Source organism: Pleurodeles waltl, chromosome 3_1 (assembly GCF_031143425.1).
Source record: "Pleurodeles waltl isolate 20211129_DDA chromosome 3_1, aPleWal1.hap1.20221129, whole genome shotgun sequence".
Taxonomy (NCBI): Eukaryota; Metazoa; Chordata; class Amphibia; order Caudata; family Salamandridae; genus Pleurodeles; species Pleurodeles waltl.
This window is the reverse complement of record NC_090440.1, coordinates 1,787,474,332-1,787,492,774: the sequence shown is the minus strand read 5'-3', so window position 1 is coordinate 1,787,492,774 and position 18,443 is coordinate 1,787,474,332.

Sequence of the window (18,443 nt, the reverse complement as noted above, 5' to 3'; positions counted from 1 at the left end):
TTCTTGCGGGTGACGACACTATGAGCAAAATTGGAACAAAGCTTGGAGCTTTAACTGCTGAACCTGTGAAGTTTCTAAATGGATTTGCAGAGACAGAAAAAGATTGCGACTTTAAGGACGTGGAAAATTACTTTGTACGTGTGTGGAAAACGAGTTCTGACAGTCACACATTTGACAGTGTGTTCCTATTAAGTGACCTTCCACTGATGTCATATTCTGTGCGTGGACACATTAAAAGAGTGTTCTACTTGATCAGAAGATGCTTACATGTTTTGTATCATTCAAATGTAGAGAGAGATCAGTGTTAATTTGGTTGGGAAGATACTGATGGGGTGCTAAAACCTAAGACATTTCTAAAGCCTCTACCCACAGAACTTACGGGTACATGTACTTGCAAAACTTGTGCTACAAAAAGATGTCCCTGTCAAAATGCGCTTTTCGAATGTTCAACATTCTGCAAATATCTCACAAGCGATTGCCGAAACAAATAAAGTGAACTATGAAAATGTGTCCAAAACATCAGTGCTAAACATTTTTCTTTTCATATTCGGATCATAAACATTGCTTGCTGTATACATAAAGGATTAACAAGCATTTGCAATGCAGCGGGCCTAGCGTTTGCTCGAGGAAGAGCTATTAGCATTGTAAATTCCTAACTGGACTTTTCTTGCCACAAAAACTGAAAATAAAAGTAAAACAGTTGACATAAGCGAGCCGATTCAAAGCACTGCTGTGAGTGCAAAGGAAAGACACAAAAGGAAAAAGAAATTCGCTTGAATTCAAACATATCGGCAAACGTACAATTATTCATGTAAAAGGGTTGGTCCCCAAGGCAGTAACAAAACCGCCCGAGGAGGGACAAATGTAAGGCATTTACTAATGATGATAAAGGATTTTTGAAAGGCAAGCCCACGAATGAGTGACATTGATGGGCGTGCGGTGGGTGTGGTTAAAAGCCCAGATACATACCAACATGTCAGAAAAGCAGCGCTTGTGCGCTGCTTTGCTCAACCCAAAAACCATTATTATTTGTTTCCTTTCTACATATGTATCTTCTTCCTGTAGTATAGCCGCCATTTTGGAAAGTGTTGGAAGGGTTGCTCTGAGGAGTTATTTTCTGCCTACTTGACCTCCAAAACCTATGCTGCGACACGAAAATGAAGTATATATGTCTCATGGTTCCTGAAGTATCACATCTTCACTGCAACACATCCCCTATTTTTAAAAATGTTGTCCAGAAATATTCGGCCCGAATCAGCAATGTCTAACCAATCTAAATTACTTCTCTAAATAATCCAAAAACACAAATCAAAATGAAAATCTCCAGACAACAATTTGTTTTTTAACCGAGGTATATCAGGGTGCTGGGATTATAAAGTCAACCCCCTCGATGCGCACGGCCTGAGGCCAGGCCCTGCAGCCAAACTGTCCCTTCCCCTGCACCCAACCACCTCCCTCCTCCCCACAGGCAGCCTCCTTCATCAGGAAGCAAAACCCACCCACTCAACTCCCTATACATAAAGCAGACCGGTCACCTTTCTAAAAAAAAAAACACTAATAATTGTAGTCAAATATATATTTCAATAATACACACAAATCAGTGTTTATGATGACTGATTACTTAAAAGCGTTTCATAACGTTTGATTAAAAAACATCTGTGACTCTTTTTAGATAGCTTTTATTATTACATTTTGTGGGTGAAAACGTGAAAATAAATAGAGACATACAAAAACAAACAAAAAATAAATAAAACATCTCTAAGTCTTTTTTTTACCATTGTTTAGCCAAAAAAATGCAATCATATAAATAAACACAAGAGGTCCTATTATCTTTTTTTATACATCTTTAAATCGCAGCTATTGAACAAGCCCTAGAGGTGCTGCATTTATGGCACAAATTCCAGCCAAAGAAATGCTTTAAAAAATATAGAAAGTTCTCCAGCGGTCATGGTTTCAATGATCCAGAACACTTACTGTTTCTTTTTCTAATGTTGCTGGAGGGTTATAGATCTACGGGCAGCTCCCTTTTCCCCACATTACAGGGCGCTCTTTGAAGGAGCAGTGAATACTAAATGAGCTTCTGTGACAGTTCATTTATTATTCACTTTTTGCATTCCCCCCATCCCCCCCCCCCCCCGCCCCCATCGTGTCCCCGTCCCACTCGGGACACCCACAGTCAGGAGCTGCCATTCTTTTTTTTTTTTTCATTCAAGGGTGCCCCGGTACCCAACTAGCCACCTAGGGCAGCCCACAAAACAACTTTTGTTCGGGGCTGTGGGAAGAGTTCCTAAGCCCCGCCAGCTACCTGCTCCTGCAAGAGCGGGCTTTCTTTTATTTTTTAAGTGATGTGACCGGGCGGCCACCCAGGACATGCAACAGCTGCTCCCTCACTTGGGCTTGCAGGGGGAGGCCCAGGGTCCCCACAGCCCCGCTGGCTCCTCATGCAGCAGGAGCCAGCATTGGGCCTCATAGCCTGTGTGGCCCTCTCCCTTTAATTTGGTTATACTTCCCCAGGGGTCCCTAGGGCTTATTGAGGCATGTAGAGGGGGTGCACCCCTCTCCACTTAATTTTCTATATTGCCCCAGGGATGGGGTTCCCAGGGCCTCTTGGAGAGGGGGGCCATGTGCCACCTCTCCCCTTACTTAGCTACCTCTGCAACGTCAAGGCAAAATTGAAAATAAAAACATTTTAGGCCCAAGGTAGGGTTCCCCTGCGTCCCCACCACCAGGCCTAGGATGTAAGGGTATCTCTACCCTTCCCCCATGCCTTTTTTAATATATTTTTTTCATTGCATTTAGGACTGAGTCCAGAGTCCAAAGATGGTTGCCGCCACATCGTTGATGTCATGACAGCCAATCAGATCTCTAGAACAGATCTGTCGACTTGCAGAGCCTCTGTGGCATGTTATTTACAGTGTTATTAGCCTTAATTGCTCAAAAACAATTGAACAGATTTACACCAATGACAAAAAAAACACTCTTCCTGGACCAAGATCTGGCAGCCCTCACTTGACGGATCACCCTGAATCTTTCCAGGAAGCAGCTGAGGTGAAAATAAATTTCCCCGGAAAATGTTATGAAGATTAGTCGAACAGCGCCATAGACATAAGCAAACCAAAAACCACAAACTCAACTATAAGTACCCAGTGGCAATGTCTTTATTCAAAAACACAAAGTTCAAGTGAGTTATGGTTAGCTTCAGTTAAAGCACCTTCCCATATGTGTAAAAAAATTAATTTCCTCCACAAAACAAAGTTAATGTATGTTCATGGTTACAAATTACACCAAAAATCCATTGATTGGGAGCGAGACCTGGAGGAATGGTGATACTCTTGTGCCTTCTCTGGAGAAGGAGAGTGGTGGGAAGGGGCGAGCCCGACTGGAGTTCTTATATGTCTCTTTGGACTTACCCTAAGACTTCGACCATAAAGAAGATTTGCTGCACAATTTCGGGAGCAGGGTAGCATTTTCAACTTTGACCAGGAGCGGGACCTGTGCGCAGTCTTGCTGTGTTTCGCCATGTAGAGCTTTAAAAACACACACACACTCAACCCACCCCCCCAGAGGACCTGTCACAGACAACTGTTTGCAACAGTCCCTACAAGGTTTAAACCCTGTAGTCTTAGGAAGTGACGTTGCCTTGCACACTGGAAGAATTTAAAGAGAAAATTAGTAAGAAAAAATCCCTTTAATTCAAGAAGCACAGTTGCTGCATCTTATGTGCTCCTGTTTCTATGGGGTGTCTAAATGCCATTTCCCACAAATCGCCCCAACGCTGAAGTAATAGCTATAGTTGCAACTCATATTGGACCAAAAGTAGCTGTCAGGCCCTGTTTATGTGGGGGTAGGGGGATGATGTAGCATGCATAGTTATACCTCAGCAATAGGGTCTCAGGTGCTTGCCTCTGATGTCCTGGGGCCCATTCTACTATGGCTCTGTAAAATGAGCAAGTACTGCCCCTTCTGCAGTTGCCTCTCAGTGGCAGCAATGGCTAGCAGTCAAAGCTTTATCAGAGAGGTAAATGTGGGGGTGTTTCAAGCACCAAACTCATCAATCTCTGAGCAGTACAATAATAGATTTCCTAACCCAGTGGTGGCCTTTGTTACAAAAAAATACTTTAATACCTACAGAAAACTCAAATACTACCCACTATAGGTCATTCATACTGATGCTTCACTGGTGAAGGGCAACTGAACTTGGGGCTGATAATTCCCCTTTTCCTCCTCCCTTCACTCTCTTACCTCTCCTGGGTTCAAGTTGCGCCTTGTGAAGATATCAGGCACAGCTGCAGTGTTACCCTCTGTTTTGAATTCTATAGCAGGACCGGAGGCGAGGATTATGCAGATCTTTCTTCACTTTTTATTAAGTAGCAAGTTCAAAGTTAAACACAAAATGAACAAAAAAACTACAAGTTCCATGAAGCCGCCGCCATGGTAACCAGTATCCAATGAGGTTCCTCCATTCACGCCGGTATAAATATCCCCAAATGCGTCACACTTCCTCTTTCTTCACTGCTACAACCGTCAGATAAGTGCCTTTCTGCCTCCGGTTATTTTTTCTCTAAATTACAGTGTTTGACTTGCTTCGCGCGTTAGTCCTGTTGAATTGTACTGTTGTAGCAACGAGCGTTGCTACGGGAGTGTTCTCGGAACAAGCGTTCCGCTCGAGTGCTTTCATTGTTTTCTTTACACACGTCGGGCCCGACAGAGGGCGCGCGCGGTGTGTTTCAAAGCGCGTTTGGAGTGTTTTAACACTCGGCGCCCGGTGGCAATAATATTTTGAGTTTATTTATCAGCTTTATATCACAAAATTGTGTTTTTTCTTCGTTTTCCCTACCCCGTGACACCTATTTGGTAGGCATTACCCCCGAGGGGAAGAATTTTTCTGGGCTTCCATTACCTACTGCTTGACAGAGAGGGTAGGGAATTACCCTTTATATATTTTTATAGGGTGTATTCTCTGTCACACTATTGTGTTTAGTCTGAACCTCAGCATGCACTCCTCTCAGGAACATGAGCCTTTTGCCAACATGTCCCCAGGTGAGGGTCCCTCTCACAGTACCCTTCCCCCAGGGGTGGACGCTTTGTTCTCGCAAGCGATTTCACACGCCTTGGCCCCTCTTAGGGAAACCGTAGCTAAACTCACGGAACAGGTGTCCAAGGGTACGGGCATGTTTGGTGTGACGGGAGCAGAGGGTGCTACCTCGACCAGGGGGATTCTGACTCCGATATGTTTGAACCGGAGGGTATCTACCATCCGCGATCCTCGGAGTGGCGTCCAGACCACAAGGTGGCCAAATATGTCGGCAGTAAAATTAGACAACCTTTGGACAAAGAGGTGCGTGCCCGTTTACGGGCGGAATGCCCACGCCCGTCTCTATCAGATAAGGTCGCTTTTACACCTGATATAGACCCTAAAATGTGTACCTTTTTTTGCCAAGTACACCAAAGATCCCAAGAAGGGAATCGATCGATCCTGGAGGGCATGCCAGGATAAACTTCTCGATGTGTTGGGACCCCTCACTCAGATAATTCAATTGGCGGAACGCGCCAAGCAATCAAACACTCCCCTTCAGATAGACATTGTCGCAGGTTGGGCCCAGAGAGCAGTCTGTCTCCTGGGCAATGCGAACTGTGCCATTTCGGCAGAAAGGCGCAGGTCTTTATTAATAAAGATAGACCCCAAATTAGGGGAGCTTTCTAACTCGGAGGCAGGGGCTGTTGCCCAAGGCAATTTATTTGGTGACCCTTTTGTAAAGGAGTTGGGTAAATTCATGGCTACTTTTTCGGCTCTCGATAAAGCCCAATCATCCATCAAAAAGATTTTCCCCAATAAGGTTTTTGGCGGGCCGGACGAGGCAGGGGTCGCTCTTCCGGCCGTCTTTACCAGCAAGGCCCCGGTTCCTTCCGAAACAACGGTTGGCGTGATGGCAGACAGGGAACTTTCTTCCCCAACAGAGGAAGGGGGAAAGGCAGAACCTCCAGGAACGCACGAGGAGCATCTAATGCCCCAGGAGGTCCCTCTGGTAAGGCTTATCCCTTTTTCCCCTCGAAATTTCGGAGGGAGATTGCGTTTTTTCAAGAACAGTTGGAGACGCATTACATCCGATGCATGGGTTCTACCGACAGTTTCAGGGTTCCAGATAGATTTCTGGGGTTCCCCGATTCAGGGAACACTGCCACCGCCAATAGTGTTTTCGGCAGCAGACTCCGAGCTCATAGACTTAGAAGTTCAAGCTCTTCTTCACAAGGGCGCCATATCCTTCGCATCCCTTCACCCCACAGGTTTCGTAAGCAACATCTTCTTAGTAGAAAAGAAGGACAAGGGTTTTCGGCCTGTTATCAATCTTCGTGCATTCAACGATTGGGTTGTTTACAGGCATTTCAAAATGGATGGTATTCATATGCTCCGCGACCTCCTCCTACAAGGGGACTGGATGGTTCGTCTAGATCTCAAGGACGCATACCTCACCGTCCCTATTTTTCCCCCTCATCGCAGATTCCTGCAATTCATCTGGAACGATCAGGTCTTCGAATTCACCACTCTCCCTTTCGGTCTCTCGTCAGCACCATGGTGCTTTACCAAACTCCTCAACCCAGTGGTGGAAGCACTGAGGTTGCAAGGCATACGACTCATCATTTACCTGGACGACATCCTTTTAATGGACCAATCCAGGTCTCAAATTTTATCCAATCTGAACACAACTATTGCTCTTTTCCAGGATCTGGGTTTCGTAATCAACCAACAAAAATCTGAACTTACTCCGACCCAATCACTAATCTTCCTCGGTTTTCTCATAGATTCTCGATCGGCTTCCCTCAGTCTTCCGACGACGAAGATATCCAAGATAAAGAAGGAACTGAGGAAAATCCTTCGACGCAACAAGATTTCGCTACGTCAATTAGCCAGAGTGGTCGGCCTGCTTTCCTCCTCAATTCAGGCCATCTTTCCAGGTCCCCTACACTACAGAGCCCTGCAGCGCCTGAAGGCCTTTCACCTTCGCCGAGGGGTGACGTATTCCGAACTCATCTCCCTTTCTCAGGAGGCAAGGACGGAATTACATTGGTGGCTGGACCACATGGAAGCATGGAATGGCAGGGCCATTTTCGGAGCCGCCACAGACCTGGTGATAGAGTCAGACGCCAGTCGCCAGGGATGGGGGGGCTCGATGGGGGGGCATCTCGTTTGGGAGACGCTGGACCCCGCAGGAGCTCACCATGCATATCAATTGTCTGGAGCTCCTGGCGGGATCGTTTGCGATCAGGTCTCTGACGAGAGACAAGGTTTCATGTGTAGTGCTGCTACGGATGGACAATGTATCGGCGGTACAATACATAAATCGTTTAGGGGGGGACGCGATCGAGGGCCTTAGCGGAACTAGCAAAGGATTTTTGGCATTTTGCCTCCAACACCAAATCTCGGTCACAGCAGAAGATCTTCCGCGAGCCCAGAATGTTCGGGCGGACTGGAATTCCCGTTTTCTCACGGATTCCAGCGATTGGCAACTACATTGTTCGATTTTTCAGGCGATCATGGCTCGTTGGGGTCCCTGCTCAGTGGACCTTTTTGCGTCCAGATGGAATGCTCATCTTCCCCTATACTTCAGCTGGCGCCCGGATCCGGGAGCGGCGGCAGTAGATGCGTTTCTCCAGCACTGGGGGACGCTTCAAGGTTATGCTTTCCCACCGTTCCTTCTTATCCCGCGGGTCGCAGCACAGGTTCGCCGTCAAGAGGCGACAGTGATTCGAATAACCTCCTGGTGGAGGTCTCAGGCGTGGTTCCCGACTCTGCTGGAACTCTCTTGCGAGTGTCCTCTTCGTCTCCCAGTCTTTCCCTCGATCCTCCGGGACCCGTCGGGGTTTTATCACCCCCTTGTCCTTCAGGGTCATCTTTCCCTCATAGCTTGGAAGATTTCAGGCATCGTTGGCAAGACGGCCGACTTTCGCAAGAAGCTAAAAAGTTCATTGCACAGGCCTGGGCCCCTGGGACATGCCAGCGATATAGATCAGCATGGGATAGATGGTCTCGTTGGTGTGTGGGCAAACACTGCGATCCCATGGGGGCCAGTATTACAGACATCATCAATTTCCTTGCAGAATTAGTGGAATCCGGTCTCGCTTATTGTACAATCAATTCTTTTCGTTCAACCATCTCCGCGGGTCACCCCCCTCTGAACAACCACCCTATCGGCGAGCATCCCTGGATATGTAAACTCCTCAAAGGTATTAGACTCTCCAGACCTCCACAACCTAGATATGCAGAACTCTGGGATGTGAACGTAGTTCTTAATCTTTTAACCTCTTGGCAGGATAATCAGTATTTGTCGAGAAAGGAGTTGTCAGCCAAATTAGCCATGCTTTTGTGCCTCATTTCATGTAAACGGGTGTCAGATATAAGAGCACTGGATGTATCAGCTCGAGTCTTTACTCCAGAAGGAGTCACGTTTACTATTTCAAGGAGAACGAAGAATAATACCAGGTCAGTATCCTATCCAGCTTTTCCTGATTCCCCAAAATTATGCGTCGTTAGATGTCTCAAGGTCTATGAGGAAGTGACCGTGAATCATAGACCTCCAGGTGAAAATCAATTGTTGATTTCCATAAAGAGTCCGTTTAAGGCGGTTTCTTCTCCTTCCATTGCCAGATGGGTCAGATTGATTCTGTCTGAGGCAGGTATTAATATTCAGGTGTTTGGCGCCCATTCTACTCGGGGAGCCATGGCTTCCAAAGCCATACAGGTGGGGGGTAGATTAGAGGACATCATGCATTCGGCTGATTGGTCTTCTGAATCTACTTTTAAAAAGTTTTACTTTAAACCAATTCATGAAGCAGCCTCACTGGTGGTGGGTAAGCTTTGAACTTGCATAATCCTCGCCTCCGGTCCTGCTATAGAATGCGAAATTTCCTAGCTATCGTGAAGGAAAGTTTCAATTCTTTTATTAATTCAATTAAGGACACGGAGGCGTGGATTATCCCACCCACATACTACTCACGAGTCTGTTCCCACCCGAACACTTGTCTCTTCGTATTGAGGTGGTATATATTTGCATTTATCCCCTTATTTATTATCTTTGCTTATATGTCTAGTTTACATTAAGCGGAGTTGTTGGCTATTATGCTTGTATTTATGATTCAAGTTTTTAAGACTCGTACATTCCATTCATTAATGCCATTGTAATGCGACATTATCTTATCGGTTTAGTCCCTAATTACACCATCTTTTTTGTAGGTTCCGAAACTACAACCAATTGACTCTACCAGGATTTTTTCCGCAGTGAAGTCGAGGAAGTGTGACGCATTTGGGGATATTTATACCGGCGTGAATGGAGGAACCTCATTGGATACTGGTTACCATGGCGGAGGCTTCATGGAACTTGTAGTTTTTTTGTTCATTTTGTGTTTAACTTTGAACTTGCTACTTAATAAAAAGTGAAGAAAGATCTGCATAATCCTCGCCTCCGTGTCCTTAATAGAATTGAAACTTTCCTTCACGATAGCTAGGAAATTTCGCATTTATGTTATTAGCCCCAACTGTCCTTATCTCACCACTGTGGAGTTTAGTCTGCACTTTGGTCTGCACTTCGGCAGCATGTATCTGGCTCTCTCTTCCTCTTCTGAGAGGAGAAGTGCTGGCTGTGAATGTTCTGGCATTCAGGTCAAGCCTGCAAAAAGCAACAGCGGAGATCACCACCTGGAATATGTGCAGGATCCAGAGTCAATGCAGGTTTCAGGCTGGTTGCAAGCTTTCTTCCGGACTTCAGCGAGATGGGGTACTGGGTCAAGAGTCATGGAACCACATCAAGACACTCTTCTTCAGGCTGTATGACCCCACTATGCCAGGGATGGTAGTCCACTGTCACACAAATGAGGACTCACTTCCGTCACCCTTCCAGGTTACAAAATAGGTCTAAGACCTTGCTCATGTCAAGGCTAGGCCTTCACACACTACAATAGCATGGGCTGGAGCAAAAATCAAAAACAAGGATACCAGGTACTTCAGTCTGGGCAGAAGATCACAACTGTACACCATGCAGTGGACATTCCCATCCTGATAGGAGCAGTTTCTTTTATATGCAATTCCTGATGACAGGGCATGGATCCAGGGCTCATAGACCTACATTGAAGGCACCTGCATTGGAAGAATGGATGCCTGAAATTAGGGGAAATGCCACCTGGCTCCAAACTGTCTATTGGACATGTACCTGCCTGATCAAACTGTCTGGCCATGTAAAGGTCATTCCTAATTTGGATCCTACCGTAATTGGGTAACATGTTTACCTTTTGCACCTTAAACAGCACATTTTCTAACTCCTCCGATTACATGGGTTGAGGCTTAATAGCCTTATTGTAATTACTACAATTTAGACATATTAATGAATGGATCAAGTTGCAATTTCACAGCCTATTTGTAATATACCTATTTTGATTGGAGAAATGCACCTAAAAATTTACACTTATCCCAGAATGCTGATTGGAAGTGGCAACCTACTACTGTAGCCAGAGTTCCTGTATACACTATAGAAAATGTATGCAGGTTATTTCTCTGACAGTTTCCCTTTTACTACATAAATTGTTTTAAAAAATCACATATGTATGGAAAGTACAGTTTTCCATAGGGCTTAGCAAAAGGTTGTGAGTAAAAAAAACTTGGCCAAGGCAAGGTTTTCTATTGAGGGACTGTTGTTATTCAATAGCAGGTGGGGAATGAACCTAAGGCCTGACTAAGATATTGGCAGAGGGGTTACTCCATCACAACGGTGACAAGACACCCTGTGCACCGAAATCTAATATCCAATGGGATTTAGATTTCGGCGGACGGGATATCAGTCACCATTGTGACGGAGTAACCCCTCTACCAATATCAAAATAACGCCCTTAGTAACGCTTCCAGGCAAAGAGGATTTACAAATAATCGTTTTTATGATCATCTAATGGGCCACAATCTTAGGGGCACAGGCTACAGACACAGGGGTGTGTCCCGGGATTCTTTGAAGATGCAGGCTCTGGGGCTTTAAGCATCAGATATTACAGGCGTTATGTGTGGCACTCAATTTGGTTGGAGTTGACTAGAAGACAGACAGCGGTTTATAGGTTTTTTGGTGGCTGAAAGACCTGAAACACTTTGGCATTCTTCTCAAAGCAAAAACATTTGTATTGAAAGACTAGGGCTAATGGCTTTACTTTTTTGTATAGCAGGTTACTCTTGATAAAGTATTAAGAACTTACCAGGTATATGGAACAAAGGTTAATGACGTACACAAGAAATAAAAAAAAAGGCCTTATGTGAGATCAGGGTTACGTATGTAAACTGGGTAAGGCCATATCTAGCTACAATATACTGTTATAAGGTTAAACAGTCAGAACAATTAGTTTGCAATTTAAAGGGACTGCCCCCTCTGAAGTGAGCTAGTGAAGCATAGGTGTGACGTTTCGCCACAGGGAAAGATATATCTGCTCAACTGAACAAGTTACTTAACTTCGGTAATGCCTTTTCTAGAAAAGAATCTAGGTAACTTCAGATTTCTCACCTTAAATAATCCTCAGACATCAGACTGGATCTGGAAAATATTTAGTAACTCTGTGCACGGATTGGTGTAGTTGATCGGCTCCATGTCGGCCACGTCAGAAGTAAGTTTGCGGTGCCCATATAAGCACCATGATGGTGTGTTGACTTGAGTTTCTTTTGTGACTATTTTCATGCCAAAACATGAAGCCACATAAAAAACAATGTTTTGACCAGTGTGGAATATCTAATGTGATCATAGGGTAAAAAGCCCAGTTCCCAGAGATGGGAGGGCCTGTGAAGAATCTGAAGTTAAATAAAGTCTCTACCAGAAAAAGTTTACTAAAGGTAGATAACTTGTTCAACTGATAGAGACTCCTAACTGCAAATTTGTCACTTTAGAATAGAGATCCAAGCAATACCTCCCTTGACGGGTGTCTGCGAACTGGCTTAAACCAGAAAATCCTGGAGGTCCGAACGGGCATATGCCCATCTCAATGGACCTGACTGACCAAGCAGTAGTGCTTCACGAATGTGTGGAAGGACGCCCAAGTAGCTTCTTGGCAGATATCCGGAACAGGAAAATGTCAATGCACAAGTAGCAGCTTTGGCTATGGTGAAATAGGCTCACAAGCCTTAAGGAGGCTGCTTCTTAGCTAATGTGGAGTAGATCGTAATGCAGAGTACAATCGATCAAGAGATGGTCCACTTCCAGTGAACCTGATCAAGAGCTGATCGTTCACCCTAATGCCCTAGTTTTGACCAGTTTAGAATGAAAGAGCTCTCTTTGGGTTAGGTGATTGAGCCTCTTTTCCTACTTAGAGGGATGAGGGGAAGCGAAAAAACTAGGCAGAATGGTGTTCTGGCCAACATAAAATGGAGCGATAACTTTCTGCACAAAAGATGACTGCGTCTGGACAACCAGTTTGTCAGGGGAAAAAGCTGGTGTACGGAGGGTGAACAGAAAGAGCCTGAAGCTTGCCGAACCTTCTGGCTGATGTAATTGCCACCAGAAAGACCGTTTTGATAGTCTGCAGCCGCAAGGAACAGTTATGTAGGGGCTCAGAGCGAGGGGTGCACATAGAAAACGTGAAAACTAGGTTGAGGGGCCATTAGGGCATCACGAAAGGGATAGGAGGGAACCAGTGTTGCAAACCTTTCAGAAAGTCACAACAGGTGACATGAGCAGGGAGGGTTGATTCGGCATCTGCAGGAAAGCCAAAATGGCCGACAAGTAACCCTTAACAATGTCCAGGCAGAGGCCTTACTGGGCTAGGGAAAAAACAAACAGCAACACCTCCAACAATGGTGAAGAAACAGGACCCACCTGGCATAAGGAACATACTACAAACTTGTCCGAACTGCAGATGAATATGGTCTTAATGGTGAAACACGTGGCTCCCAGGCTGACATCACAGCTCAGAAGTAAGATTGAAAACTCTCAACTGTCACTACTCAATTTCCATGCATGAATATTGACTGAGCGCAGGTTTGAGTGCAAGACCCTGCCCTGTTGCTATGACAGGAGATTCTTCTGAAGGGGCAGCCTAAAAAAAGGACAGATGATCATGCTCAGGTGGTCCGGATACCAAACCCTCTGTATCCAATCTGCCACAAGACTGACTTTTGCTCGGTCTGTCCTGATCTACTTGAGAACTCAGAGTGGTATTGGAGGAAAGGCGTAGTGAAATCCCAAACTGCACTTGAGATGAAATGCATCTCCGTGCGAGAATTGCTTTGGAAACTACAACAAGCAGAAGTGCTGACATTGCATGTTCTCTGGGGAGACAACAGATCTAGCCAAGGTTCTCCCCAGACGCTGAAAAAGACCTTATACCACCTCAGGATATAGGGCCAGATGTAGGAAGAAACCAATTTGCGAGTTGCAAATTGCGAGTCCTTCCGACTCGCAATTTGCAACTCGCAAATTGGTATGCAGAAAGGTGTCTCAGACACCTTCTGCGACTCGCTATGGGGTCGCAAATAGCCACCTCATGAATATTTATGAGGTGGGTCGCAATTTGCGACCCCATAGCGAGTCTAGGCACTCACGGAGATGGTGGCCTGCTGGAGACAGCAGACCACCATGTCCGTGACTGCTTTTAAATAAAGCAGTTTTTTTTTTTCTCTTTGCAGTCCGTTTTCATTAAAGGAAAACGAGCTGCAAATAGAAAAAAATACCGAAACCTTTTTGTTTCGGTGTTTTTTCAGAGCAGGCAGTGGTCCGTAGGACCACTGCCTGCTCTGAAAAAACATTATTGTGAGCATTCACAAAGGGGAAGGGGTCCCATGGGGACCCCTTCCCGTTTGCGAATTAATTACCATCCACATCAAGTGGATGGTAACTGCGGGTTGATTTGCGACCGCTTTCGCGGTCACAAATCAACCCTACATCGCGGTGCGACTCGCAAATAGGTAGGGAACGCCCCTTCCTATTTGCGAGTCTGAAACACATTTTGCGAGTCGGTACTGACTCGCAATATGTGTTTCAGCATCGCATGAGGGCATTAGCGCCTCGCAAACGGTGTTTTTCACTGTTTGCGAGGCGCTAATGCCTTCCTACATCTGGCCCAAAGTCGCCATTTGTGATCCACAAGGCATCAATGTCTGATTTTGTTTGTCCTGGCATTCAGTGAGCCTGCCAGGTGCTGCACCACCAGGACTCTTGCCAAGGCCAGAGGCAAAGAGCCTCCTGTCAAAGGGTCCACAATGTCACCCTGCCCTGTTTGTTGCAATACCACATGGTGGCAGTGTTGTCTGTGAATACCTGAACCAGCCTTCTATTGTTGGATGGAAGGAAGGCTTTCAATGCCAACTGATTTGCCCTCGCCATCAGAAGGTTGATGTGGAGCTGGGACTCCGCTGGAGACCAAAGACCTCGGATCTCCACCTCTCCAAGGTGGCTGACCCAACCCAGAAGTGATACATCGGTCACCTGTCAGCTCCAGGTGGGGAAGGGAGAGGGGTGTGCCGCTGGGCCAATCATGGTTTATCAGCCACCACTGCAGATATTGTACGGGGTACGCTTGATATTGCGGACACCCATGTGTTCCCTAGCTGTAGCTGCAGTAGGCGGGTGAAAGGACTGCTGTTGGGATCTGGCAGACAGGGAAAGCCCAAGAGCTCCGGCGGTGTTCCGACTCTTCTGAAAGTGCTTGAGTGCCGAGTCAGCTTTGTCATCGAGTAGGCAGGAGCCATTGAAGGGCAGGTCAATCAAGAATGCTTGGACATCCCTGAGAACCCAGTGGATCGTAATTAGACATGGTGATGCTGCCCAACAATAGAAGCCATGGCTCTGCCTAGGGATTCTGGGGTATCCAGCCCACACCTGATGGCGAACTTCACTGCATCCCAACCATCCACCAAGGCTTGGTTGAGGATATCTCGGCCCTCCTTGAAATGCATGGGAAGCAGCTGCGCAACAATGTCCTACAACTAATGGAAATACCAGTACAAGATGCATGCAGTGTTCACTGATTGCGAGGTTAGGCTGTTGGAAAAGGAATTATGCTACCCAAAGCTATCAAACCTCTTGGATTTCCCTGTCCAGTGGGGTGGAAGTTAACCTTTAACACAGAGTCCTACACAATCAGGATCTCTAGGGAAGGGTGCTGGGAGAGGAAGTTGAGTCTCCTGGGGCATGGCAATGGGGTCTGGCAATGATGCGTTGCACGGGAGGCCCCTGTGCAAGGTTGGTCCGGACCCCGGGGACAATGTTAGTGAGGGCTTTGTAACAGGGGAGCAGTGGTTTAGCAGGCTCCAAGGTGAATCACCTCATCAAGATTATGGTCTTGACATCAACAGCAGGTAACTGAAGGTCAAGGACCTCTGTCACCTTGCTCACCACAATGGTGAAAAATGCCTGGAGTCAAAGCATGCCAGTGTCAGATGAGGTGTCTATGACACTGGCATCACCCAGCTCATACCAAATTTCTGCTAGCTCAGTGTTCTCCTCTAGGGGACCAAACTCTTACTCCTCATATCCCCAGTTAGGAAAGAAGGTATGATCTGGGGTGGTAAAGGGTAGGAAGCGCCTGGACAGTGCTGTTTCAGAGTTGGGAATAACAATATGCTCATTGTCAACTGGCATTGTGGATCAATCTGGGGGAAGATCTAGGGAGCCCAGCCGGTGTCATTGGTGAACCCGCCACATCTCAGCTTCGTGAGGTCCGAAAACGCTTGCCACAGAGGGAGTCAGTGGTCCAAAAAAGGCATGCATGGCATCATAAAGTTCTTTAAATGGGTAGGCTAGGGCTTCACAGAAATCGGGGTAGCGTGGAGCAAGCCTGCATGCTGGCTCCACAGTTGGGGTGCGGGAACAAGTCCTAGAAGCATGGTGTCTTGACGAGGAGATTGAAGAGCACTTCAACTTCTTCTTCGTGTGCATCTTGGACTTGCCTGACAAGGAAGAGTAAGTCTTGGAACATGAAGACGATTGTCTGCGGGAAGAGCTCCAGTAACTCCCTTGTGACCTCTTATGGTAGCGGATCTGAGTTTGGCAGAAAGCCTTCTTGTGTCGCTCCAACAGGAGCTTAAACACCTATTTGCAAATCTCCTTCAGATTACTAGACTTGCAGTCGCAACAGGCCTCAGGGTTCATGGCTTGACCCCATGCACCGAAGGAAAATCAAATGTGGGTCAGAGACATACATCTGTTGGGGACATTCTTCACATGCTTTAAACCTAGCAAGTTTGTTGGGAGACAAATCCATTCGACATTGAGAGGAAAGCTCAAAAAAAGACTCAATAAAAAGTAAAAAAAAAAAAAAAAAAAGTGGTAAAAAATGACAGAGGTAGCACTCCGAGGTTTGCTCTGTTGGAGCAGAAAGCAAGGAACTGATGTCAGTGTGCCAGAGTGGCGCTGTGATGTCACTTCTGACACAGACGCGACCAACACTTACAACTGCTCAGAGGTATTGCCTGGAAAATATTTTAGGTGCGGAATCTGCTGTTAGAAGTATCTATCAGAACATGAGTTTTTACATTCATAGTTCATAACTACTTATGAAGTTATGGCACATATTTAAAGATAAAAAACACTTGGATGCACACTAATCTTTATTTCGGTATTTATGTACCATTGCCTTGGAGGCCGTGAGGTAAGAGAGTGCTGGAAATTCTAACAACTCTTCATGTTCTGAACAAGGAAATAGCCATCTTAATAGCTATGTATATACAAAATATTGTGTGGAGGGGTATGTGGGCAGGGGCAAACGGAGACAAATGACTTTGGATAACTAAGCTCAAACTCAATTACGAGGAAGGAATGCCACATGATAAAGGTTTCTCACGTGACCTACCTACATGTTATAGGAATACATTTGTGGGCATCAAATGTAAGAAGATGATTTCAGAGCTGGCCCCAACAAGGTGCTGAAAAAAACAGGGGCCCAACCAGGGGCGTTGTTAGTTTTGTATCTCTTTAACACTTCACTTCAAAACTTTGCCACGTTTATCATTTATAAGTCACTTTGGAAATACTGCCTAATTTACACTTAGCAATATTGCCTGCGCTTCATTCACACTTCCCTCTGCCTTACGCATTGGTTACTGTGCCTAAGTTGTAAACCTTCCTGTTTCATTTATTTATCTGAGTGGTTTCAAAACTCGTCTCCTTTCCTTATTCACATCACCCAGCATTATAGATAAGTGCCCCTGATTATTCACTGTTCTGCCTAGTCAATCTCATGTTCTTTTGATTTGTTCACAGGTCACCCGGCCTCGGCCAGTGTGCCCATTTACTGGTGGTCCTGCCTCACATACTGGTCTTAGTGACCAATTTACTAACTAGCCTTCCTTACTCGTGATAGGCATCCAGCCTCACACACTTGTCACATGAACCCTGGTTTACCCACTTGACACCCTTCCTAATTAACTTATCAACACCCTCCCATACTCACTGTTTACCAAGCTATCTGGAGTCCAGCAGTGTCCGAAAATTAATGGAGTGGAATGCAGCTTGAGTGATGCCAGTGGCTGAGGCTTTTGAAAGCATATCACACATCATCCTCTGTTGTTGTAATGTGGCCCCTTCAGAACGATGCATATGCTCAAAACGTAGGTCCCATGCTTGCTGTGCCACAGAATCCAAGCGACACCTTATTGAAGAAGTCCAAGAAAAGCTTAAAGTGGTGTGGGGTTTATCGTGTCCCCTTTCAAAAGGAATAGGGCATAGTAGTTTGGGCTGGGCTGTTTCTATCAGACCACCACCAAGACTGATTTGCACATGTTTGCTACCAGTGTGGAGTGGTTAATAATGGTGGTCAGGAATGTCACCCAAAGCAAGTGCCAGAGGCTGAGACCTTTATAAGCATTTAATCCATCACCTTCTATTTTTAGGTTGAAGTATACCAGACAGCTGGTTGCACAGACATATTAAGGCCATGCTGAAAGGTTCCTTAGGAATGTATTCCATTGGTCTTGTGTTTTATAACTCACATTTGCTTGCTTTCTATTTGCTGGCTTTATTTGTTTTAGGCTGACCAGCATGTCTTTGTCCCTCTTACGGAGCATAGCCTTTTTAGGACCGCTCTGAATGGGTCCTAGTATTCTACGAAGCATGCCCACTTTCTGGGAACTCCATTTTATTTTTTCATGAGGCACTCCACAAGAATACGTATTTTCAGAGGTGTCCTTAGAAAGTTCAGGAACAGTAAACGTGCTGTATTTCTTCCAAAAGGTTTCCTACCTCCTATCTTTCTGCTTGACTTATCCTCTGCCACTATCAGTTCATCAATCTTGCAAGCCTGTGAAGGACAACGTTTTGTCTACAAGCTTGATTATTTTGGTCAGTGCTCTATACTAATAGCATAACTTAAACACTCTTCTTCCCCTATTCCATGCCCTTGCCATAGGCACCTGAAGTAGGGGTTTGTGAAGCACGTCCAAAATAACCATGCTGGATGTCAGAAGTGAACATGCAATAAACAGGCCTTTAATA